This window comes from Neopelma chrysocephalum, unplaced genomic scaffold (genome assembly GCF_003984885.1).
Source record: "Neopelma chrysocephalum unplaced genomic scaffold, ASM398488v2 Primary Assembly neopelma1_23, whole genome shotgun sequence".
NCBI classification, from domain to species: Eukaryota; Metazoa; Chordata; class Aves; order Passeriformes; family Pipridae; genus Neopelma; species Neopelma chrysocephalum.
Window position 1 is genome coordinate 35,645,004 of NW_020897691.1, and position 25,328 is coordinate 35,670,331.

General features: G+C 40.7%; 1 long non-coding RNA gene across 2 annotated transcripts; it reads right to left on the reverse strand.

Moving 5' to 3' along the window:
• Positions 1–1,554: 1,554 nt before the first annotated feature.
• On the reverse strand, positions 1,555–21,589 carry LOC113967578. 2 transcript variants are annotated; one of them, XR_003534225.1, is made up of 5 exons: positions 21,466–21,589; positions 21,024–21,166; positions 4,689–4,814; positions 2,325–2,503; positions 1,555–1,740 (listed from the first exon to the last, which is right to left on the reverse strand). It is a non-coding gene; the product is annotated as an uncharacterized LOC113967578 (long non-coding RNA). The 2 variants fall into 2 exon arrangements; XR_003534224.1 differs by lacking the exons at positions 21,024–21,166; positions 21,466–21,589 and having other exon boundaries at positions 4,689–4,889.
• Positions 21,590–25,328: the final 3,739 nt, after the last annotated feature.

Sequence of the window (25,328 nt, forward strand, 5' to 3'; positions counted from 1 at the left end):
CCTGCACTTGGAAATAAGCCCTCAGATAACGAACACAAAATCACAATGTCTGTGTGGGGAGGAATAAGGGCAAGGGGCTTAAGACAGAGGCAGGAAGCAAGAAGGGACCTAAGGCAAGGAGCTCTTGTCTTCTGGGTGCGTAGCAGCTACTGTGTGACCCCTTTGTATAACACAGAGTGTTGCAGGATGAAAAACATGGGGCAGATCTGTACCGCCCCTGTACTGCAGGTAATATGTGGATTCCACATGTGACTTCACAGTGCACACACATCCAGCTGGGCGGCTGTACTCAAAAGAGTAATAGACTGTTGCCAAAGGGCAGGGAAAGTATTAACACCAGGTCAGGACACTGCAACAATCCTGAGGCAAGGCTAACCTCAGTAATTACTTTCACCATTACTGTTTAATATTCAGTACTCATAGGAATACTAATGACCAGTGCACTGCAAGATGCAATTATCAAATGGATTGTCATGAAAGGGCAGTGTAAAGGTGGTGGGAGAGCCATCACTTTTTTTCCTTTTTTTTTTTTTTTTCTGGATAGCTAAATAGCGTGAGAATTTGATCCATTTCTTGGTTCACTTTAAGACTGTCAGTTTTTCAAATAGTTTTGCTTTCAGGTGTTGGATCCTGAATTTTTTACAATCAATGTGGTGGCTGGATGGCAGGTGCCCACCAAGCAATTCTATCATTCCCCTCCTCAGTAGGACAGGAAAGAGTGAATCTAACAAAAGCCTTATGAGTTGAGAGAGGAGCCAGGAGAGATCACTCACCAGTCACTGTCACAGGTAAAACAGACTTGACTTGGGGAAAATTAATTTATTGTCAATCAAAATCAGAGTACAATAATGAGAAATAAAACCAAATCTTAAAACAGCTTCCTCCCACTCCTCCCTTCTTCCTGGTCTCAATTTCAGTCCTGATTTTCTCTATCTCCCCCTGCCAGTGGGGCAGAAGGATGGAGAATGGGAGTTACAATCAGTTCATCACATGTTGTCTTTGCCACTCCTTCCTTTTCAGTGGGAGGACAGCTCGTGCTCTTCCCCTCTTCCCTCCCACAGGAAACAGTCCTGCACAAACTTCTCCAACCTGAGTCCTTCCCACAGGTTGCAGTTCTTTTCAAACTGCTCCAGCACGGGTCAGTTCCATGGGGTGCAGTCCATCAGGAACAGGTTGCTCTAGCATAGGTCCCCCACAGCATCAGAAGTCCTGCCAGCACACCTGCTCCAGTGTGGGCTCCTGTCCCCATGAGGCCACAGGTCCTACTAGGAGCCTGCTCCAGCACAGGCTTTTCATGGGATCATAGCCTGCTTTTGGCATTCACCTTCTCCAGCGTGGGGTGCTCCAGGTTCTGCAGGTGGATTTCTGTTTCCCCATGGACCTCCATGGGCTGCAGCGGGACAACCTGTCTCACTGTGATCTGCATGATGGGCTGCAGGGGAACCTCTGCTCTGGTGCCTGAAGCACTTCCTCCCCCTCCTTCTACACTGACCTTGGTGTCTGCAGGGCTGTTTCTTCTCACTTGTCTCTCTGAATGCAGTTACTGTTGCACAAGTTTTTTTCCTGCTTCTTAAATCTGTAATCCCAGAGGTGCTACCACCATCACTGCTGGGCTCAGCACTGACCAGCAGTGGGTCCATCTTGGGCCCAGCTGGCATTGACTCTGTCGGATGTGGGGGAAGCTTCTAACAGAAGCAAACAAGTCTTGTGGGTGTATTCCCTCTGGGCATCTGCCTAAAACTTATAAATAAACACAAGTGACATTAGCCAATAAAATTCACATATAGCTAGAGTACACAACAATAGCCTCTTGCACCAAATCCTGAACTTCCATTTGTGGACTAAAAGACAAGTTACAAAAGCTAGCTAATTAAACTTCCCAACTTGCAGCCTCTGAAATCAAAGCTCAGAGAAAGAAAATATCCTGTGGCAAGATATAGAGGAAAGCTGAGGCAGATTTTTAGACCAGAGGAAAAACATGAGGATTTGAAATGCTGTGCTTTAATTATAAGTGCAGTAATTCACAGCTATCATTTTATTTGCCTTCCATGCCTCTCAACTATTTTTCCAATTGTCACAAACAACACCAGATGTGGCATGACATATGAAACTGCAATTTTCCAACATTTTATTTCTTATGCTGAGGAAATTATAGCTTTCTCTTGAGCATCAGGCCTTCTGTTTACAAAACATCCATGGACTTCATTTTTATATTAGTAGTGACCCATCTTAACACTGTAAACCCGTGCAGGCTTTAATCAGTTTCCCATCATGGATTTCACCTCCTACTCACCCAACATGGCTGTACCGTAAATTCAACCTACTTATTGGTTTACTGTGCCCCTCAGCAGCTTGAGGTGAAGTTGCAAACACATACATTCATCTATGTAGGTATTGACATACACTGAAGCTTGAGATCAAACCATGGAGGTTTATACATGATCTCGATCTTCACTTGGGCCAAAATGAATCTTTCCTCTGGGTTTCAAAGCATGCTGGTGAGCTTCAAAGTAAACATATAGAAGCACATTTAGAAATGTTTATTTACCTAAATATTCATTCTTTGCTGGGGAGAGATTTCTGAACATGGTGGTTGCTGCAGTGAGCTGGTGCAGCATCATGTTTCTAGTACAGGATTTTACTGAATGCTTCATCATAAGGCTCAAGAACAGAACATAGAATAAACCACTCACAGGAGAAGTTTCTTCCAAATCTTGTGAAGCTAACTTTTGTTTTTTTCTACTGAAACATAAAGATTTTTATTCTACCCATTTTTCCTTTTACAAAGTACCAGGCAATGTACTTACTGCTCTAAAGACACCTGTTCCTTTCCACAAGTAATCCATTCTCATATATTTGAAAAACTCAATTTCCCTCAACTTGAAACCTGCAGGCTCATGCAAGACTTTCCATTACCACATTTGGCAGTCACTGTCACTGTTACTTTATATTTTTTGGAGAAACTCCAAATTAATTGAAGATGTCATTAAAGATGTACAACTACTCAAGCCCTCCTTAGGCTCCTTTACCAAGAACAGCTCTAAAGGATCTTTTAAATAAAAGTTTTAATTACAAATACCCACAGCATAGGTCAGAAAAAGAAATGTTCCAAGCACAATGACACGTGGGAACTCTCTAGATGATATTGTAGTACTTTTTGGTCAAATGGTAATTAGAAGATTGCCAATATGAATGTCTAGTGCTCTTCCTTATGAACATATTGATAATGTGCATTATGCAATATGCAATGATCTAGATCTTACTCTTTTGCATTGACACTTAAGTAGAAAAGCATTTACACTATTTTCCTTACTGAAACCAGAAGATTGTGGAAGAGGAAGAAATAGAAAAGCTTAGGAGGTAACTCAGTAGCTGAGAACGCAGATTTCAACAGTCAAGTTGTCTGATTTAGAACCTGCCTGACCTGAACTGTTCTGAGGAAGCTAAGGCAGTGCTTGAGCAACAGGCCATTAGCAAGTTTTATATTGGTTAAGCTAAGCTGTCTCAGTTGCTGGACAAAGTGCTATTGTTTCCTCATTCTTCTGCATGAACTCTGTCCCACATGTTAACAAAGTCAGCAAGACCCATTTCCATTCCATTTCAGCTAAAAGCAAAAGACCTCCAGCAACAGCACATTTAACCCTGCCTAGAGAGCTGGGTTGTGAGAGCAATTCCAGAATATACTCTGATGGTTTTGGAAGAGAATTACCGTATTGTTGCTGTAGAGGTTTCATTCTTCTCTAGCAGGAGTTTTTTCTTTAAAAAATAAAGCAAGTTTCCTTAAACAGAGGACCCATGATAAAAATGAAAGGTAGATTCACAGGGGTAGCATGATCATACAGTAGTAGAAAGCAAAGTCTGTTGCGATGAGGGCAGAAGCTTGGTGAACTAGGCAATTAGACGGTATATTATATAGCTCTGTAACACAAAACTCCCCTATGAAAATGGGAGAGTGGCCTTAGGAGATTTCCTAAACTACATACTTTTAGTTTAAAAGGTTTTCTATTTAAAGCCTCTTCAAGGGTACACAGGAGATTCCTTAACACCCTCTACCATTCCTATTTTGAGAGCTGCCCTGTTGCTCCAGGACTGAGAACAAAACATTTCAAGTGTGTGAAGGCAACCTCAATTAGTGCCATTTCTCCCTGTTTCTGAAGTGGATTATCAGCTCCTTTCCACTTCCTGACCCTCATAGAATTGTCCTTGAGACTACTGAGTCCCATAGAGAGAAATATATTTCCAGACTCCTCTGGGTCCATTTCTCTGAACTTGTCCAATCCTCACCTTTTAAGGTTCAAATCTTTGGGCAGGAACCCTGTATGCTTCCATGTCCCATGACAAAATACAGTCATATGTCTGGAATCAGAGGGAGGAAGGGGAAAGCCCTCAGAATATGCAGCAGCCATTGTGAATAAAAATGTTATGCTTTGCTTAATACACATTTAAGTGTTGGTTTGTTTGTTGTTGGTTTTTTTAACTACATAATAAAGCATGGCATTTTTTTTGCTCAAAAAGACTAAATAACAATGAGAAAATAAATTTATATACTAATATTTATAGAATATACACAGTTGCTGGCTCTAGCATCTTTGTATAAGCAACAGGAAACATGTTGAAAGGAAACCTTACACAACCTGAAGTGAACTGATTGCAAATTACTGTTTTCAGACCAAGAAAAGCTTCTGTACCTGGCATTTTTTCCCCAAGAGAGCAGTTTCACAGGTCCAGAGGTCAAGTAGCATAGGGCATTGATCCAGAGACACGCGCCCAGCCAAGGATTTTGCTGCCACTGAATTGCTCACAAGTTACATTGCCTGAGATGCACAAAAAAAGGATAAAACAAGCAGATGTCAGTATCAGAGAGATTTCCACATGCCTACAGTCCCAGGGCTTGTGGTAATTCTCTTTATTTATAGCACAGGATTGTGGTTTTTGCTTGCAGGGAACCCCAGGACACAAAAAGATTTCAAGTTCCATAAGCTTTGGTACACCCCAGAGTATCCTGCAAGGAACCATTTGGTTTAAATGTATCTCTTCCATCATCTTTTCACAAATATTCTTTGAGAGGTTCAAGTTCAAAAGAACCGCATCAAGAGATAAAGCCAGAGAAAACATATAAAAAATAGGGGAGGAAAGTGAACAGAAGCTTAATTTTTCCCAGCACCAAATTATGTTGGAATCATCTTCATCCCTTCACCTTCACTCTCAAATCAAAGACAAGCAATATATACTACTCAAAGATAAATTTTACTAAGAGATATAGCAGGTCAGACAGCAGACTGAGGTGAGGGCTTTCTTTTCAGATGGCTTACTATCAGAAAAGTTACTTTTCATAATTTAAAAATTACTGTGAAAGGAGGAAAAAAATCACTACAAATGTTTCAATGCTATCAGCCTATGAGAAATACTTAAAGAAATCATGCTTTAGTTTTCTTGTGATACTATGTAAATTAGAGCTATTTTTGACAATAACTGATAAATCCAGTAGAGTGAATCTGAAAAGTTTAGGGCTGCAGAGTTAAAAATAGAATAGGCTTCCGCAGCTACTCTTCAGCTCCAGACTTGGTCTTATTTTTCAAAGCTGAACAAGAGAGTAATTTGAAGTCCATGATCACTGGAAAAGTCAGCATGGAAATAATGTTTGAGTCTATGGCACACAGAAAGAAACCATAACAAGAAGGAACATAAGGAACTAGGGCAAGTTGTATATGATCAGTCCTCAGGAGTACTGTGTGAGGGTGATAATTAAGTCACCTATAAACACAAGATCTGCTATTCCAGACTCATTCAGTAGCCTGCCTTCTGTGATGACAGAATCACAGAATGGCTGAGGTTGGAAGGGATCTCTGAAGGTCACTGAGCCAATCCCCTGCTCCCAAGCAGGGTCACATCAGGGTCAATTTCCCAGGACTGTGTCCAGTCAGATTCTGAATATCTCCACCAGCCTCTCGGCAAACCTTTATCAGTGTTTGATCACATTCATAGTTAAAAAATGTTTTCTTGTTTTCAGATAGAATTTCATGTTTCAGTTTGTGCCCAGTGCCTTTGGTCCTGATGGCAGAGATGGCTGAGAAGAGTCTGGTCCCCTTATCTTCATTCCCTCTCATCAGGTCTTTATACACACTGACTAGTTCTCTCCTGAGCCTTCTCCAGGCAGAACAGTCCTAGCTCTCTCAGTCTCTCCTCACATGACAGATGCTCCAGAAAAAGGGTTCACAATGAGGACCTTCTGGTGACTTCAAAAGAGGTCCTACCAGCTATTTAGACATTCACAGGTTTGTAAAGATTTTTGATCATCTTGATGCTCAGGTCTGCCCTGAATTCTACCAGAATATTCAATCTTAGAGAAGCATACTAAAACATCAAAAGCATTATCCTACCAATACAGAAAGTAATCTCAATAATTTGATTTAAGAGATATTTTATGGAATTCTCTGAACACTGTACATGTTTGTGCTATTTATTCGCTGTTTTCTAATGACCCTCCCCTCATACTTTCTGGGGGACCCCTGGTGGCCTAGTGGTTAGCATGCGGGACTCTCACCGCTGCGACCCAGGTTCGAATCCCAGTCCTCCCAGGCAGATGGAGCTCGTTAGCCCTGTGAGGCCATCCATCTATGAGAAGGTCACTCTAAACAAACCTACGTCCTGAGGACCTCACTGCCATTGTCCAAGCTTGCTTGGCCCCGGCAGATGAACCTTAGGATTAAAGGGTGGGCTCAGTTCAGCGCAGGCTGTGTCTCACCTAAAAAATCCATTGCGCAGGCTGGAAAGGTAAAAAAAAAGACCTTTCCCCAAATCTTCATTCGCGAAGACTGGCCTCATACTTTCTACAATTCCAAGCTTTTTCCTCCTCACCCATCTAGAAGTACAACTGCTCTTGTTAGAAATCTGTTATACAGACTCCCTTAACTTAGATCTTACTATTTAAAAAGGAAAAAAGAAAGCCTAGAAAAAAAGGAAGTCTGGAATGTCAAGTAATTTGTGGATTCTTATTTACAGCTGAGAAAAGTTAAAAGTGGTGGGAAGTAAATTTCGTTCTGTTGAAAAGTAATCCAATACATTAATTAAAAGACATTCAGAAACAATTAACATTTTTCTTTTCTGACTCTATTTCTCTGCCTTGAAGATGTGCTAGCTCATTATATTACTTAGCTGCATCAGTAAATGTCCTTCTGTGTTATTATTCCCTACAGGGTGACTTTGATGTCTGTGACCCTGAATAAGTGCAAAATTGTGACATTAACATCATGTGACAAGCAATTCCACATGCCCAGTTAGGTCTTTGTAACACATTCATCACTTAGCTAACTAGGAGAATAAAGAAAAGTCCCACAAATCCAGTCAGCACTTGGTCTTGCAGAAGTACAGCAACAATTCAAGGAGTCATGGGATCGACCTACCTTGAAAACAGCAAACCAAACTATCACAGGTCTTTTAGACCTGTCGATATCTTAGGTTTATCTTTCTCAGTGTACTGGCTGGTCACAAGCAGCAGCTGGTTCCCAAGCTCCTTTGGGTCCTCTAAATTCATATCACGTATTATGTCAACCCCTCACTGGTCTTGTGTACGAATACATCCATCTTCTCTAGTGTGAGAGTTGTCATGGTTTTCCACCTCTGCAAACTCTGTAAACAGAGTGCTGTGGACATGTGCTATGAAAAAGAGACACATAGCAGCTGTCAGCTCTGAAAGGATTGCAATTCTGTATAATTAACCTAAGAGTGGACCTCGCCTCAGAACATGTCGCTAGTGGACAACAACTAAATAAAATATTGCCAAAATATTATTTTTTACAGGGAAGACCTACACTGTGGTTTCATTTATGCTACCACAGAGTAAGCCAAACTGTACGAAATTGTTACTGTGTCTAGTTTTTCCTTCAGTCATATACATTCACAAAAAAGCATCAAGAAGGCACGAAAACGCAAAGATTAGATCTTGAACTAAGGCAGAACTTTTTTCCTTCTTCTAATCTAGCTTAAATTTGGCAAAAAGTGTCTTAAATTCTGACATTCAAAGTCAACATATTTTTAAAGCCCTCTTGGCTAAGTTCCACTTGCAAGATTTGTAGATAAGTTCTCACACACAAGGACTTTAGCACTAATTATAAAGAATGCCCATTGACTGGTGTCCCAAATTGCTGTGAAATCAGCACTTGTTGAGTAGAATGGTTTAACAATGACCTTAATTTTCAAAAAAACCCCATCAGCATCTTTAAAAGAGAATTGTCTACCTTGGCAGTGAGTCATTAGCAACGATGGTAACACCCAGGCAAGAATTCAGTACTGCAGTCAGCAGAAGTGGTGTTAGTTTTCAAAAGATTCTGTTTCTTAACTATAAGTGCCACACAGAGAATTACATACATCTGTCTCTGGATGTACAATTACTGAAGTTAATCTTCCAGTGTAAATAAACACTTGGGGCATAGGGGTAATAGCCATGGAATTTTTTTAATGGTTCTTATTATAAGAAGCTAGCAAGCAAATACGAGGTTCTCCTTTTCCACTGTTTGTTTTTGCTATTTCCTGGTATGTAATGCACTTTTGTTCTCACTTCAGTGCCAAATAATGACACACGATTTATTGGGATTTTCTGTTTTCACTGGCTGTCCTAATATCTGCCTTGACAAGATCTCCAGTGCTACCAAAAGTTGCCCTGCTAGCATCTGGGTGTCAAACTTTTATTCAAAGAAAGGATGGAGAAAAGGAAAAGGTATTTCCTTCAGTCATGGAAATCTGAGTAAAATTTAAATGTATTCAGAAGAACAGCTTGCCAGCTTCAGAGATATGTGCTGGATTAGAATTAATTCTTTACCATAAAGTTAATTAGGCAGCCCTGCAAAATGTACACCTAATTTGAACATAATGTTGGATAAGCCTGGTCAGATTCCTTTCCTTTTTTCCCTATGGTGTTCTGCACTCTCTGTTCTTTCCTTATTCTTCTGAACAGACTATTTGTTTCGCTGATCTTAATTATGTGGTGCAGAATTTGCTGAAGGTTAAATCAAAGCCCTTTATAGAAGAATTAAATTCAACTTAATTTAGGTAAATAACTGAGCAAATACTGGGGTGACTTCACCATAGAAGATAGGAGAGGGTTTTGGTTGTGTTTTTAAATATCCTTATGAATAACTTTCATTGAAATATTTCCACTTTCAAGCTCTTAATTTTTTTTTCTGGCGATTCCTGCTCTGACTCACTCCTAAAAATCTCAGTCAAGACTACTGCACTCAGCAAAAGGGGCATGTGACTACAAAACTGGAGAGCTCTTACAAAACAAAACTAAAAGGAAATACAGACTTTCTCCCTATCATATTGGGAGACTCCATATGGGGTTCATATTTTTAAGACACTGTCCATATTTTTAAGACACCTTCTAAATACAACTTATGCCTATAAAAAAAGTTATAACTCAGTTACATATCTATAGCAACAAATCAAGTAACTGGATATTTCTGTGATTTTTTTTGCCTGCAGGTTCTGCTCAGGTTTACCGGGACTTAACAAATTCCTTTTGGGTTATAAAGCAATATTTACACACCTACATATATTTTATCTACTTTCTTCCAAGCTGAATCTCAAAAAGTTTTAAGGCAGTGTAATGCAAACATTGGTTTGCAGGGCCTTGTGTCATTATAACACACACCTCTGATCACCTCCATCCCAAACAGTCTGCCAGGGAGAGTGCAACACTGACTCAGAATCTCAGTTTTGGATACTTTCTGTGCTGAGCCATCTCACCAGCTCACAGCTTACAATGTGGAGGGATTCTTAACACAGGTACTCCTCCAATTTTGGGCATAGATTAAATGATAACATTTTTAAGAAACAATGCCATTCATTTTGTGTTTATATCACATGCCAGCAAGTATGCTAGATAGGTGTCAAGCAGTTTGCCTGTAAAATGGCTTTACTGTTGTTTCAGTTCTTGAAAGACAGTCTGTGCAATAAATTAAAAATAAACCCAAAACACATTAGAAACTGTTGTTCAGGAAATACTGTTGCCTCTGCTTATAAATTCACTGCCAAATAAACTGTAATTGGATTAGTAAATATTTATCTAGGCTTTAGCTGAAGTTCAAGAGTATATATCCATATCCCTGTATTAGTCCAGAAGAAAGAGACCCCAGTGTGCAATAATGTCTCTCTCATTGCTAGGGCTCTCTGAAGTACTTCACAGCTAATCTCCCGATCAGTGTGTACACAAAAGGTCAGAACTGATCTTTGCATCATTTCTTCTGCTACTGAAAAAAGAGGAATGAAGATAAAGGTATGGTACTTGGAATTCAGAAGAAGACTTTGTCCCAACACCTGCTTCCCAGAAAGCTAACAACTCCCATTGGAAAGCAAAAGTTTTTAAATTACTTTTTCTGACTTGAAAATTTGAAGATGTTGGAACACTCTGTTCAACATTTTTTTAGCAGAAAACCATAGTTTTCTAGTTCCAAGTAACTTTCATTTAAGAATTTTAACTGGTTATATTTTTAAAGGATAAATCACAGAATCACAGAATATGCTGAGTTGGAAGGGACCCAGAAGGATCATCGAGTCCAGCTCCTAGCCCTGCACAGGACCATCCCCAGCAGTCATACCATGTGCCTGAGAGTATCATCCAAACACTCAAACTCTATCGGGCTTGGTGCTATGACCACTTCCCCTGGGGAGCCTGTTCCAGTGCTCAACCACCCTCTACTGGTTTTCTTCACCTTCTGGGTGAAGAAAATCTTTTTAATATCCAATTTAAAGCTCCCCTGACACAACTCCAGGTCATTCCTTTGGGTTCATTCACTGGTCACAACAGAGAAGAGATCAGTGCCTGACCCTCCTCTTCCCCTCACGAGGAATTAGGTCTCCCCTCAGTCTCCTCTTCTCCGGACTGAACAGACCAAGTGACCTCAGCCACTCCTCATACGGCTTCCCCTCAAGGCCCTTCATCATCTTTATTGTCCTCCTTTGGACGGTCTCTAAGAGCTTAATATCTTTCTTATATCATGGTGACCAAAACTGCACACAATATTCAAAGTGAGGCTGCACCACTCCCTCCCTCGACCAGCTGGTGATGCTTTGCCTGATGCCCCCCAGGACACAGTTGTCCCTCCTGGCTGCCAGGGCACTGCTGATTCATATCCAACCTGCCATCAACAAGGATCCCCAGGTCCCTTTCGACAGCACTGCTCTTCAACATCTCATTCCCCAGTCTGTACGTACATCCAGGGTTGCCCCATCCCAGATGCAGAATCTGGCACTTTCCCTTCTTGAACTTCATAATTCAAGATGGGGCTCGTAATTGCCCCATCTTCTAATTTGTTGAGGTCTCTCTGCAGGGCCTCCCTGCCTTTGAAGGAGTTAACAGCTCCTCCCAATTTTGGATCATCTGCAAACTTGCTTAGTATCCCTTCCAGGCCCATGTCCAAGTCATTTATGAAGATGTTGGAGGGCACAGGGCCTAAGACAGAGCCCTGTGGAACCCCACTAGTGACCAGTCACCAGTCTGATGTTACCCCATTCACTATTACCCTCTGTGCTTGACCTGTGAACCAATTGCTCACCCACTACATGATGTGTTTATCCAGCTGTGTGCTGGACATTTTGTCCAGAAGGATCCTGTGAGAGATAGTATTGAAAGCTTTGGTGAAATCCGAAAAGATTACATCAATTGGCTTCCCTTGATCAACTAGGTGGGTTACCTTGTCATAGAAGGAAATCAGGTTTGATAAGCAGGACTTTCCTCTCATGAAGCCGTGCTGTCTGTGACCTATGACTGTTGTCTTTCAGGTGGTTTTCAATACTTCCCAGAGTAATCTTCTCCATAACTTTACCTAGCACTGTAGTGAGACTGACAGGACTGTAGTTTCTGTGGTCCTCTTTCTTGACCTTCTTGAAAACTGGGGCAATGTTCACCAGCTTCCAGTCGGCTGGGACTTCTCCAGATTCCCAAGACCGTTCAAAAATCATTGAGAGAGGTTTTGCAATGACATCAGCCAGCTCTTTGAGGACTCTTGGATGAATCCCATCAGGCCCCATAGATTTGTAGGGATCCAACCTGAGCAGCAGATCCCACACAATTTCAGGATCAACTGGGAGCTGATCATTCTTACAGTCATGGACCTCCAGCTCAGGGCACTGAGACCCCCTTGGTCCATCACCCGTGTTGAAGACAGAGGCAAAGGAAGTGTTAATCACCTCTGCCTTGTCTCTGTCCCTGTTTGTGAGGTGACAATCCTCATCTTGTAATGGGCTGATGATATTTCTACATTGCCTATTACCATTAATATATTTGAAAAAACTCTTTACTTTTTTTATGTTCCCCCAAATTTCCGGCCAGCTTCAACTCTAGCTGAGCTGTGGCTGCATGAATTTTCTCCCTGCAGCAGCAAGCAGCATCTCTGAATTCTTCCCGTGTTACTTGACCTTGCTTCCACTGGGCATACACCTTCCTTTTTTGCTTTCTTTTCAAGAGAAGAATTTGCTCAGCCAAATTGGCTTTCTGCCTCACCTGCTCGACTTCCAACATTTGGGGATTGCCTGCTCCTATGCCATTAGAAGGTGATGTTTGAAAAGCAACCAGCACTGATGGACCCCAGAACCTGCAAAAACATTTTCCCAGGGGATCTGACTCAATTCCCTGAACAGCCTGAAGTCTGCCCTTCTCATGCCCAGAGTTGAGGTTTTGCTGGCACTTTTCTCCTGTCAACAGAGATTTTAAACTCAATCACTTTGTGGTCACTGTGGCCGAGACAGCCACCAATCTCCACTTTGCTCACGAGATCCACTCTGTTGACAAAAAGCAGATCAAGAAAGGCATCTTTCTGAGTCAGCTCCCTGAGGACCTGTTCCATAAAGTTGTCATCCAGGTATTTTAGGAATCTTCTGGCCAGGGTTGTACCAGCTGTGTGATTCTCCCAGTACCGGCAAGTTGAAGTACCTTGTAAAGACAAGGGCAGTTGACTTGGAAGTGTCTCTTAGTTCCTCACAGAATAATTGAAATAAAACTAAAGATACCTTAAAAATGTAATCAACACTATGTCCGTCTCACACATTTTATTTATTTTCAAAGAAGTTTAGATTTTTTCATGTTTAGGGACATGAAGTTTGTTTTGTTTTGTTTTCCTGAGGGGCAGGTGGGATGCTTGAAGTCTTAACATAAGCAAAAAATGGCGGTAGGAGGCCTACTTCCTTTTTGGTTCTAGCCACAATTCTTCCAGGTGGAAGAATTGTATTCTATAAACACACCTTGTGCGTTTAGTTCTATGTGTTTCTACAGGAAACAAACAAGTTTCTGGTAAATGAGAAATAAACATGAGTTCAAAATGTTGAAAAAAATCCTTGTAAGATACTCTCATGCCATGCTTCTTCAGACTTTCTAAATGAGAACTTTGAGATGAATGTAAGGTAGCAGAGCTGCAGGGAAATTCTACAGCTCGGAAGAGAAAATACTATATATCTCACATACAACCAGTAATGTCAGCATAAGATATTGGTTCTGTTCAGTATATTTCACAAAAAAAGTTGGGGAACCAAAGTTTGATAAGTCTTAGAAATTGAATTTTTATTTCTTTTTTCCAATCTGTGAAGCAAGTGTACTAATTACATCACTTCAGGCACATACCCTCATCCCAGATTAAAAAATGGAAAGTCCAAACTCTACCTAAATCTAATAATACATTTTAGAAGTCATTAGGAGTTTTCCATAAATTGCAGAATGCCTTAGATTTCTCAGGAACTTCTATGCTGTGTAATAGTCCCACACTTACAAATGTCTTAGTTTAAGCACAACCAGCAGACCTATCTAAGTAAATATTTATCTGGCAGGCATTATTGACGTTGTACTTTCATGTGACTGAAATTTCTTAGGTTTGTTACAGACCACTGGTAGTATTTAGCCAGTTAAGGTAAGACATGTTTCTGAGGACCTGGTTACTCCGAGTCCCTCAGATAATTCTGCAATTGATCACAACACAGTTGGCATGGAAAGATCCAGAGAATCGGATTAGGCACTCCTGGTGAAGAACGTGCTTTGGAAGACTTACATGGTACCTCACCTTGTGTAGTGACCATATGGCTGAGAACTCAGGCCACCAGAAACCCCGGTGCCTCTTTTGGCAGCACAGATCCAGGTGGTGTCTTCTGCGCTGAGAATTAGGTGACCAGGCTTGAAGGAGTGGCCAGTGGCACTGATGGTCAGGCTTCTTTCCATGAACTTGAAATAGATATGGATCCCCAGGCACACTCTCTGGACCAAGCAGACAGTTGCATTTTCAGTTGGATGACAGCTCCTCTCTTAAAAAAATTGACTCTGCAGACTTTATGTTGTGGGTTTTTTACCTTTAGCTCAGGGACTCTCAGGTGATGCAAGAAAAGAAGGGACAAGTAGGCTCCTCTCCTTACCATGTGCTCCCTGTGGGCAGTCGCTGTGCCCTCTTCTAACCCCAGCACCACATAAGATGCCTTTATAACTATACCTTTTTCCAGACAGGAAAAATGTAATTACATTTTTGCTACTCAAGGAGATTTCTGAACCTCTCCAAAGCAGACAGTTTGGCTGCATCTGTCGTCTAAAAGAAGATTGGCGTTGCCTACAGAACTGACAGTCACAGAAACCTGCAGAATGGAATAATGGAAAAGGATGGCACTACTGCTTCTGTCAGAGAAACAGTATGATGGTATCATTGTTCTTCCCTCTTTCAGGGTTTGTTAAATATATACATACATATATGTACGTTAAACAATTTTATGAATAGACTTTATCACAAGAAAAGTAAAGGAAGTTCCATACTGGATGAAATTCATAATCCAGGCAGCAGTGAAATTATCAGAGCATATAACTCCACAATATTTGATTGCTTTCCAATCCTTAGTGGTTTATTCTTATAAAGTCCCTGGACTATATGAAAGAGCTATCCCCATTTCAAAGACAAGACTGCAGCAAGAGTCAGATCAAGGAAATTTTCCAAAGAAATTCAGAACATCTGTTTCATCAAAACCTCAACCCAGGTACGGCTAGTGACACATCTGACCTCCTAGTTTTTCATTTTTCTTCCAGACATAAAAGAAAAACTGATTTCTGGGCTCCAGCAGGTCATAGGATGAGCATAGGGCAAAATCATAGTGTGGAATGAAGAAGTAACATCAGATTAGGCTGTAGGAAAGTTTTACTGTGACGTGTACATAACACCCCCAACACAAACATAGCATATATAGCTAATGTTCTATAAAATGAAATTAAATAGTTGGGTTTTTGGTTTTTTCTCACTCCTTTCCAGCATACTCTGTGCTGTAGTACAAAGAGTAGCAGAAGAGCAGCAAACAGGAAAACAGCTACACCTGCCTTGGTATCAATTCCATCAAGGCCTCCTCACAAGCATCAGGAATTACTCTATCAGTATCAGTGACATTAAACTGGCATTAGTATCAGTGTAAATGAGAAGATCAATGTGAGTCACACAGTATTTATTTATTGTGGATCATTATGGACAGTGATTTACTTGGCATTATCCAATTAACTTCCTCAGACAATCAAGTAGATAAGAAAAACTTCTATCTTCTCTATCCCAATTTATTTGTATGGCATAAATTGGAATTCTTTCCAGTTTCTAAAGGTTTCACAGTATTGATCTTGGCATTGTTTTTTCTGATTAAAGAAAATCTTATTAATGTATCTTTACAGATTTGTGCTTGTCAAATTTATTCCTCTCAACACAAGACATCCTAACAAAGCTAGTCATAGAAGTGACATGGATATACTTAGGACTACGTTGGCAGTTCTATAAATTTGCAAGTTGACATGAGTGTATTGTCTCCAAAAATTCCTTCAAGCCTAACATCTTGATGACAAACTGTCAGGCAATGAATTCTTTACATAATCCTTGCAATGATAGATTATCTGTGAACAAATTTCTCTATCCTTACTAAGTACGACCATCCTCACTCATGCTGTCCTCATTGACTTCAAAGGTCTAATTTCTTAAACTTTAGAAACACTAGGTCCTTCCATCTCTATTACTTATAATAACATGAGGTCAAATAGTATCAAAATATATTTTCCTGAATCAACAGCATTAATTGTACGTCTCTGTTAAATACAAAAATAAGTATATGGACTATGGATGAAGCTTCTTCACTTAAAATTTCCAGTCTAAAAAGATAGACAATGCTGTCTGAAAAAACTTGAGTGACATGACGAAAAAAGTGACAGCACATTTTTGAATAGCAGCTAAACTTTTATTTTAAAAACACTGAGACCAGGACAGCATCTTTTTTTCTTTGTGGAGGAACTAATTCTAGTTTTTCAATAACCTTGATGACTAAACTGTTTCAAAATTGAGATCAGTCGTGTTCCTTGCATGGCCGTCAAGCAGGTACTCTTTCCCAACGCAGTTGTGGACGTAGTGCACTTGAGAGAAGATGAAGAGTGCAATCCTGTTTTTTAATTAATTAATCATCATGTCAACCCAATGTTTGGGGTTTTTTTCTGAAGTTTTCATTAAGTAATCAAATATTTTCTAGTCTGAGTCAGCCTGAGGTAGGAAGAATTTCAGTATGTGAGAGCTTTTCCTTACAGAGAAATGTGGATATATTTTTTAACAGAGTTGGTGCCAGGCTTGGGGCAGATTAATCAGCAGGAAAGAGGGAATGAGTGGGAGACTAAATGGTCTCTCTCTCTCCCTCTGTTCCCTTTCCCCTGCTCCTGTATTCCTGCCCTGTTTGGTCCAGGCCAAGCGCGGGGGTCCAAGACCTTCCCATTAATAGTAGGGCTGCATCCAGCCCTAGTAGCCGAGACCTTTCCTCTTTAAAAAACAAGAGCAAAACAAGGAGATTTTTCAGTTCTTTCTTACCTTGCCACGAGGGCCCTCTGGTGCAGGCATGTGTAGAGTGAGACAAACTGAACGCTGGGCTGCACATACAGAAACTTCTGGGATGTAACAGTTCTGTGCTTTTATACTTACCAAAGCAGTGGCTCTGAAGGACTTCTGAGTCAGAAGGACAATAAAGAAATAGGGAATCAAAGTCCATCTCCATCAAAGAGATACCTTCACATTCAGAGGATTAGTCACAGAGCTCGCCACACAGTTACTACAACTTCCCCAGATACCAGAGAAGTAGGTCCTACTTCTCATTCACTACTCTGCCAGTGAGGCCACTTGGGTTTTTTCCCCCTCCTCCAAAACATGAAGTTCTCTCGCAGCTTCTGAGCATCTGTGAGGTGATGTCCACAGATGCCACTTCCTCCTTGAGAGGAGGAACTTGCTATCACACCTGTCTCTGCACAAAGCTGGCATCTGCCCTCAGGTCCACAGGTGCCTAGCTGCTGAGTGGCTTCCAGCAACCAAAGCATGCCACCATCCTGCCTCCCCTCTCCTCCATACATACATGCTAACCCATTCCCTAATACCAGTACCCTCCAGTAAATCCTAGGGCACACTTCTTGTGGCCAAATCCGCAGCCCAGCCCTGCTACAGGCACATACACATGTTATTTTTACATAGGTGCAACCTCACACTGCTTGTGCTGTACTGGACCAGTGGCTGCAGAGGAACTGGTGAGCACCAAGGAGGAGAGGACATTATGCATACAGCTTTGGCACACCACCACACACTGCACCTGGGCAGCTCCTGCTTACTAGCACTAGCAGGAGACTGAATTCTGAAAAAGAGGAAGGCTGGTATCCAAACAGAAATCTACTAGAGAAGCCCTCTATCAGAGCTGACAAATGCCTGCTAGATGTGTTCATTGGCAATTATTTATAATTTCTACCCTTCTAAGTACCTGGTGGGGCTCAGTGCAGGCACAGATCTCCCAGACATGATCATAGCTCTGCTGTGCAGAGGCATGAAAAGAAGCAGTAGAACTTGACCTCACAGGATGTGTTTCAAACACCTCGTGTTCCTGGAGATCCTCCATCACTCTCTCTCTCTGTCCGAGACCTTGTTTCAAATCATATCAAATACAGACAAAAGATTCACAAGGCCAATGAGGCAGCATGCCAGACCCCATCCTGCAGTGAGTCAAGGTCAATTCAGAGCATCTAGCCACTGCAGCACTCCCCCTTACTGCTTCTCCTGGATTTGGGACAGTTCTCTACTGCCCCCTCTCCAAGGTGAAAATTTAGAAAGGACTTGCCTGTTATAACATAAGGAGGAAATACACCAGATAAGAAAGAATATGATTTTTTTTTTTCCTGAGATTTACATAGAGGAGAGACTACCTCTCTCCTTTCCTGTTACCCCTCACCCTTAATGAGTGGCGATCAAAATCAAACATACTGTATTTGGTGAGAAGTCACTATGGAAAAACCAAGGAGAATGATCTTTTTTTTTCATTTTATCAGTGAGCTGCAAAGCCATTTTACTTCTGCTAGTGGTGATGATGGTTTGCACCCAAGCATTCCAGAAAAATTACCTGCTGTGGCAAGCTTTGAAAGAATGGTTTCTTTGTGAAGTATCTGGCATGGGGAAAAGGTCTGTAAACAGAGATCATAAAAGAAAACTTATCTCACTGCTAAATAAATTTAAAAATGAAAGACCATAATTGTCTAATCTTTCTAAGAGTATCATCAAAATAAAATCCATTAAATTATTTAAAATATTGTAAAGCCAACCTCAGCTATAAAGTCTACACATCCACTTTCTGACTTTTGGAATGTAAGATGAGTTCTCTCTCAAATGCTTTGTGAGACCCACAAAAGTAATAATGAATGTTAGACAGGAACCAGGGAGACTAAATATGTACAGAGTACTGCCAAATCCCAGGTTAAATAAAATTATTATTAGTAGTAGTAGTACAAAAGTAATTTTTAAAAAACACATGTAATCTTGCTGGAGTTTTTTTAATTGCCACTTCTATCAGAAGTATAATTTGAAAAACATAGTCATGTTTTAGCAATTATTAGCATCAGTAAAATTTTTTGACAGGAATTCCAGCAAAGCCTTGATAGGAATTCTAAGGGTACTAAGAACAGGAGTTTTATAGGACTCTTCATCACCTGTTTCGATGATAACCTCCTCGCTTCACACAGGAGGAAAAAAACTAAAAAGGAGGGCGCAGGGGAGTAAGTAGCCTTTAATAAAAATGTAAATTAAATATCAAACTCTATGGGAATTATTTTTCCATTGATTTCCCAAGTATTTCCTTAATTCACTTTCTTACTGGTTGGGAGTCAACAATTTCTGATCCATTACTGCTTCTCTACTAAACAGATACCATCCAGCAGGGATCCCACATCAAGGCTTGCCCATAACTTGAACACATACTCAGCAGCATCTGGGACCATGTGACAAGCCCACTACCCTCTTTCTAGACAGCAGGGATCTTCAAGCCAGACAGACGTATTTGGAATGACTGGAGCAGTGGTTCCTTGGGAAGAGAAAACAAAGGAGCTCAGTGACATTTCAGGGCTGAAACAGCCTCACATGAGCTTGAGACATGGCTTAAGGCTGCTCTGGTGTACTCAACCCCACCAGAGCACTAAAGGAAGAAAGAGACAGCACATCAAGGACTTTCCAATTGTCAGGTATGTGACTATTGATAGAAGAGGGCACACAGGAGCATGACTTCTGACAGCTTCAGAGGAGGTATTTATTTTCTGGTTCCTGTGTAAAACTGGAAGCTGAACTACAAGGTGTTCTTATTTTTTTTTGTCGTCCTTCAGGCTCGCCCAGGGGATGAGAGGCAGTAGCATTATCCTTTGACTGCAAGATCAGTGTTACTGAACGATATTTATATAGATCCAGTCCTACAGTAGAAGTTCACCATGTTAATTGCATTAGTTCATGTCATCTTTCAGAGGCAGAGCACTGCTGTTATACCAGTTTTACAGATGAGGGTACCAGACCTGCTCCAATTTCACTGGGAAAAAGTGGCAAGACTCCAGGACACCTGACAGTCTGTCACACCCGCAGCTCTTTCATGCATCTGCAGCAGGAGTGAATGAGCAGAGCTTACTGGGCAGGTGCAGGTCAGCCCTGTAGGGTACATTCAGTGAATAAGATGCAATTAGGACAAAGGAATGTGAGGTGTAAGAGGTGCCTCAAGCTCACTGTGGATGCAAAACAGACCTGATCTGCGAATATACATTGCCATTTTTCCAAAGAGGTTGGGTGGCACGCAACCTAGACAGAGCTGTCCTGCAGCACATCCTCAAAATGTCCAAAAATGGCATTATATCACCATAATCAAGAGAACTTGTGAAGCTAGAACCAAAATAGAGACACTCAGTAACCGCTCCCTGGGGTGCACTGTGCCCTACCAACTTGTATCTTGCTATTGGAGTATCTCTATCTTTGGGGCACAGGTCTGAACCTTGATCACATTAAAAAAAAGGCAATTCTGAACTATCCCTTTGAAACAAATGCCAGGGCTGATTTTGACCTGACTTAGGTGAATTTCAGAGCTTTTGAATATGTATGGAAGCGTCCAAGCTGCCTTTTGAAACTGCCGAACTGAGAAAGACAGGGGAAAATATCTCTGTAGCACCTTAGTAATGGGTCTTTAATGAATTCAGGCGTAAATACATGATACATAAACCTGAGGCAACTTTTCTCTAGAGATTTCAATTTCTCTGGAAGAGCCCAATAAATAAATTAAAATAACTGTAAATTAATTCACTTTAAGTCACATTAACTCTAGAGATTTTGAATGAAGGTCCATCAGTTTACCTCCTTTCTTCCATTGTTTCAATTTCATCAAAAGCTTTTGTTCCCAGGGATCTACTTTAGGCTTAACCTGGTTGTCATAAAAGTAACAAAAAAACTTATGAATACTGCTACATGTTTTTGATATAGGAGGCAATATTTAGTAAAGAAAATGCAACACATGCATTTTGTATTTTCAACAGATATGAACAGAGGCTCTTGACTATACAGAAATATTGTAGTTTGATAAGGCCTGGATTATTAAAAAAATATTCACTCCATTTGTCAAAAGGAACATTTTAGACTTTAATCACTGAAATGTATCTTGGTACATCCTGAAGACTGGTTAGGACTAACAATAACTTAAAGAGAGAAGTTCCTCATAATTACCTCTAAATAAGGGATCCAGTTGTCTCTCTTTTTCAAAGCCTTGGCTGGATCTAGCATGCCCCCTGAAAAACCTCTGCATCATAAAGTGGAAAAGTTCTCATTGTCAGCTGTTTGCAGAAGATGCTTCTAAATTTTTGGAGAACCTAAAACACAAAAGGAGATGGTACTGTTATAAATTTCCTACGATTGATATGAAATCCTAGAGCAAAGTAATACTGCATATTATGAGAAAAAAAAAAAGGAGTGGTAAAGGAATGAAGGAGACATTCTGGTCCTGTGTTTTCCATCTTTTCCAGCAGACACAATGAAAGTCCCTGCTGTTAATTCTGGTGACTCCAAAAAGAAGACCAGTGTTTTCTAAACCACTGTCCTTCATCCAAAGTCAATAGCAAATTTCTTATCACTGGCTTTGTTAGGAATAACATTAGCCTAGAAGATTTACTTTGAAAATCCTGTTCAAAAATTAAGAAGCCACTGCCAGCCTACAGTAAAGGTAATGTACATCATTGCCTAGTTGTGTAAACAAGTCTGCCTGCGCTTATCTCTGATAGCTCAGTGAGTTCAGCTGAACTACTCAAATGTTAATTTCAGGAAAGATTTACAGACCAGTTTATGCAACCAAACCTTAGTCCTTTTCAGCTGACCACCTGCACTCATACAAAGTGCAGTTTGTAAGGCAAGCCATGCATTTAAAAGCAGTATGCTATTTCTGTTTAACAGTTACGCATCTCTTTTGGACCCTGGACACACGGTGGAGATTTTCAGTTGGTTTCACGTTTTAGATGACCGAAAAAATGAAACAGAGTTTTCCTGCTGGTGTCCCCTGATCTGTGGAGGCTGGCAAGGTCCTGGGCAAGTGTGTGTTGCAGCCGACCTCTAGTGGAAGTACCACAGCTTAGAGAGACACCAAACAAGGGCAGAGAAACTGGAGAAAACACACAAAACCAACAAAAACACGAGTGAGAGCTAAGAGAACAAAGGTACGGTCTCAGAGCCATGATACTGAAAATGTGAATGTCAGCCGTTACTAGAGGTTAGCGGGAGCGAGCTGAACCTTTCTTCTGCTTCCTGCCAAGAGCAAAAATGCCACAATCTCATTTTTGTGACGCAAAACACTAACTCGTAATAAATGGAACTTTCTTCCATGCTTTTAAAAATTATTTTTTTTTTTTTTTTTTAGCATTGAGAGATGCATTTCACTTACTCCATCCCATCAGCTGAGTTATTGAGATTTTTAAGGTTATAGTCCTGGGTTTTAGTTCTGTGTCAGGGCAAAGTGAAAACTGTATCCTTGTGGCAGGATTCTGCAAAAAGCCATAATCAGACCATCTGGAGAACAAGCAACATGAGTGTAAGCAACATGTCTGTAAGCAGTGCCATCAGTGTCCTTTGCTTTGTATCCACAAAATGATGTAATTCCCTTTTATTTAATCCTCAAGCTGAAGTCTGTCAGAGAATGGAATGTGATTGGGGGGGGGAACCCACATTGTGTGGATTTTTATTATTTTCATATCTGTTTTAAGAAAAGGCCTTCTGCCAGACCCCAAAAGACAAACAGCTGTTGGAGGTTAAGGCACCTCCATGGTCCTTGGAGGAGTGCCTATCTTCTAGCATGGAAAGGATGCCAGCTAGCAAATCCTTCTGTCTGAACAGAGTGCTGGCTCAGGAGCATACAACATTCTTCTCACACACACCTCCCAAATCTTCACATGCCATAAGAACTTTAAGTATGTTACTATTTCAGAGTTATCACTCTCTGGTATCTGATTCTGGCATAATGCTGCTATCACCAACTTCTGAAACAAGGGTGTGCTTGGGATGGTGAGTTTGGCCTGGTATCGGTGTTGGAGAGTCTGTTGGCAACACAGCACACATTTTTAGAAGAACTGAAATGTTTTCTCCTTCTTTACATCATCTCAGGCTTGCTCATGGCTTTGAAGGATACCAGTATTCCTTCATCATTGAAGAGCCAAAACTACTGCGTTCCTGTAAGTTTTGTCATATTTTCTTCCCTTTTTCCAGCTCTTTGATGGGTATATCTAACACTGGGGGTTTGTTTGTTTGGTTGATTGGCTGGTTTTTGTCTTAGGCCAAACCATAACAAACAGCAGTATTTTTTCTGCTACTACTTTTCCAAAGATTTTTGAAAGTCTAAATAAGTATCAACTGATTGTCCTTTACCCAGTATCGGTGAGTACTGATGATACATGCAAAGATCCTAGCAGGTAAATTAGAGTTTGCTAAAGTTCAGCAAAAATCTTGGGGTTTAGTGTAATCAAATTTTTATCTCATTGTTTCATCAATAAAGGGCCATCTGTGTTTCTACTCCGTGCTTTATTTCTGCTTCGTTTTTTAATGTCTTGTCTAATCATTCTGCTGTTTCATCTATGATGCTCAGATCTACATAGCAGATTAATGAAGCTTATGGTAATATGATACTGTTCCTCAAATATTAGATAACTAGATACTGAAGATCAAAATGAGTTAGAGCACGTTTGATTTGCTTTTAATACCAATAAGGCTCTACTCCACAGAATGGCTCAGGTGAACTTTGTAATGTTGTAGGTCTTGCGCCCTTCTCTGTACATTATTAGCCCAAGATCAAGGATCATCCCTCCTTCTCCTGTCCTATTCATATAAGAGAAATGTGACAGGTTGAAAGGCCTTCATTTGGAAAGAAGAGCTTAACCTCCCTCTTCCTGCACTGATGGAACTGAACTCCTGGGGCAGTGCTGCCATATCTTCCCCTCATGGGACCCCTTTGGGCCTAAGTAATGAAAGAGGGCTGTACCAGCATAGACCAGTTAGAGCTTAATTAGATAAGGGCTAAAGGCCCCTTGTCTGTAAATCTGCACTTTCCATAGCGCTGTTCTCAGTGCTCACTGGTTGGGCAGTGCTACTCCAGCTGAGGGCTGTGCCTTCCTCCTCTGTGCAAACCCACAGGTACATCCCTTGTGGTAGAGGTTTGCAGCAAAGAAAGGAGACAGGGAGAACAAGTCACAGCCCCTTTTCATTTCTCCACCCTGGCCAGCCCATTCCTCACTTGCAGGGAGGAGGTGTGCCCCCCCAGGAGAGAGGGGTTGTGCTTTTCCAGAGACAATAATCCTGTGAGCTCCTGAAGTTCCACACCATTTCCACTCTGTAACAGCATGGGTTAAATCATAGGACTTAAACACTCTGTGACAGGAATGCTGCCTTGCTTGCTAAGTACCACTCACACAGGTAACTCTACATAAACAACATCACTCTCTTCCTTCAAAAGAAAAGAGAACTTGAAAATAACCACAAGCAAATTCTCCTAGAGTTATTTCAGTATAAGTCTTTAAATAATAGTTTTCTTCTCTTAGTTTCTCCAGAAACAGGCCACCCACAGAAATATTTTACATAATATTCTTGCAGAAACTGGCAGGGTGAGTTTCAGGATTTGGCATAATTGGAAAAACATCTTGGGTTCTCCATCAAGTTGATCCCACAAGTATCCTTCTGAACAGCCTGTTTTGCAGCCCAGGGCACAGTAAGGCCAGAGGAGCAACCGCTGCATATTCAGGGCTCCAGACTCTGAAATCTGAACACCAGATTTCCAGGATTCTTGCTGGGAAATACATCAGTATTAAAAATATCTGCATTCTTATCAAAAGCACTTCTTAATTTTTCCCAGTTTTCTTGGACCACATCAGGATATTTCTCATCAGCCACATTCATTCTATGAGAAATAGGCAACGGCTGGAGAACCTTGGGTTAAGAACATATCAGTTGTTATTCTTAGTCATTTAGAAAGCATAAAAACTGTTAAGTGGCAAATTTAGTAAAAAAATAAAACATGAAAGAGAAAAAAGAAACAGTAGTTCTCCATTGTATCTAATTCCAGAAGTTTATTCACTGTCAATGACTTGTAGAACTGATAAAATAAAATCATTGAATAAATTAGATAAAATAAGGAAGTATTCAAATTTATTTCCAAAAGGTGATGCTTAAATAAACAAATACTCCCCAAGTCTGCAGACTTGAGATATCTCAGTCCCTGACACTGTCCTGCTCTATCTCTTCAAGTTTTCTCCTCATCCTGATCTCCTCAAATCCAAGCAGCTTAATGCTAGCTACACTGCACATAAGGAGCTCACTACTCCACTTACCTAAATTAATTTTTATCATTGCAGTATTTCCTTTCTAGTAAAATCAATCTGCTGGAAGAATTGAAAGTCACATGTATGCAGTCTAGTTCATTAGCTACAAACCTCTAGATTTCTAGATTTCTTACATTGATCTTCCTTTGTCTATTTTCTTATCCGAGACTTGGATGCTTCA